This window comes from Cynara cardunculus, unplaced genomic scaffold (genome assembly GCF_001531365.2).
Source record: "Cynara cardunculus var. scolymus isolate 2C unplaced genomic scaffold, CcrdV1 Un_Scaffold_1263, whole genome shotgun sequence".
In the NCBI taxonomy this organism is placed as follows: domain Eukaryota; kingdom Viridiplantae; phylum Streptophyta; class Magnoliopsida; order Asterales; family Asteraceae; genus Cynara; species Cynara cardunculus.
Window position 1 is genome coordinate 2,689 of NW_020200717.1, and position 1,742 is coordinate 4,430.

Genomic DNA, 1,742 nt, shown 5'->3' on the forward strand with positions numbered 1-1,742 from the left:
GTTAGGCTCTGAATCTACCGGGCATGATATCTACAGAACACCATTAGGTTCTCCTCAAGGAGATGTTCGAGGATATGGTGGAAGTCCCCGAGCAGGCCACGCTATGCCAGCCGTTGAGGGCGCCTCACGCTCCGAGGCAGAAGGGTCACCATGTGTTGGTGGTCCGAGTTCCCAGAGTGACTTTGTGACAAAGGGGGAGCTTAACGCCTTTGCCACAGAGTTGTTCACAAAGATGGACGAGTTGAAAAACTTGTTCATCTCCCAGCAACAGCCTTAGGATCTTACACCGATTACAAAGGCTCTGAAGGAGCTTTCCGCCACCACCATAGAGTTGAAACTTTCATTGGCGACCCTTCAGAGCTCTGCCATCAAGAAGGACGATCTGACATAAGCCTTCCAAGCAATGTCCCTCAACCCCTCCTCTCTCCAAACTCTAAAGAAAGAACTTTCAGAGATGGCAGCAAAGTTTGTAGGCGACTTCGTCACAGAGGGCTACACAGACTATTCCTCATTCCGCGACGAGATCAAGGAAATGTTTTCCTCTGCGGTCACCTACGGCATCCAGTCCAAGTCCTCAAGTGCCAACATCAATCACTTGGCCACTCGCAGAGAACTGGACGCCATGGTAGATGCGCTAGGGGACTCTGTGATCAGTCAACTCTCATTTCTGAAGATGGAGATTCTCTCTTCCAACAATAAAATCATGGAAGGTTTGACCAAGCTTGCCAAGGAAGGTGAGCTCCTTCGCGCAGAAGTTTTATCAACCGTCTCCAAACTCAAGTGGGCTACAAAGCTTGACGTGATGAACGCCTCTGCGGGTGCAGAGAAGGTAATTGAAAAGATGTACAAGGCAGCCACTCGAATCCTACGCCATTTAAGGAGGGCTCCTCTTACAASGTGCAAGGCTGCTGCCAAACCAAGCCATGACGATCATGTCGATGATGATGATCGTCATGAGGGGGAGAAGGAGAAGGAAATGAAAAAGAAGGCCCCAGCCCCAAAGCTCAAAAAGAAGACAGCCAGAGCACCTGCCAAAGGCATAATGATTGGGGAACCTACAGCTGCTGACAAAGAAAAGAAGAAGGCTGCAGAGCCTACAGGCAAAGGCAAGGCCATAGCTGCAGAGTATAAAGAAGGCTGCAGAGCCTACAGGCAAAGGCAAGGCCATAGCTGCAGAGTCCTCAAAGAAAGGGTCTTCATCAAGTACAGAGACTCCAAAGCCATTCGATGAAGAAAAGCATGCTGGTGAAGACCCCGAGATCATAAAAGCTTTAAAGATGTCCTTGGKAGAGGCTCAGGCAAAGAAGCGCATAGTGCCCATGCATTACAGAGAAGGTGAGGCCACATCTTCTGCATTCCCACAAGTCCAAGTCCCACCAGTCCAACAGCAGACAACGTCCACGGGTACGTTTGACGCTCTGCAAGGAACGGTCAAGCCAATCCTTGCAGAGGGGTCTACCCAGATTCCAATCCTAGAAGAAGAGGAAAAGAAACCCAGGATGCCAACAGAAACAGCCACGGTAGGACGGGTCTCTGAGATTTTTGAGTCAATGAGCAAAATTCCAATTTTCAAACCTCGCACAGAACCTGTCACTACTCCAGAAGAGGTTTTAATATGGAAGTACTCTGTAGCCGACAAAGAACCCCCGTATGACCCAGAACTTACAGGAATACCTTCACCAATCGCCAAGTACACTTCACAAGGCTCACCAGGCCCAGAGAGCAGGTCTTCTCAGAGTACG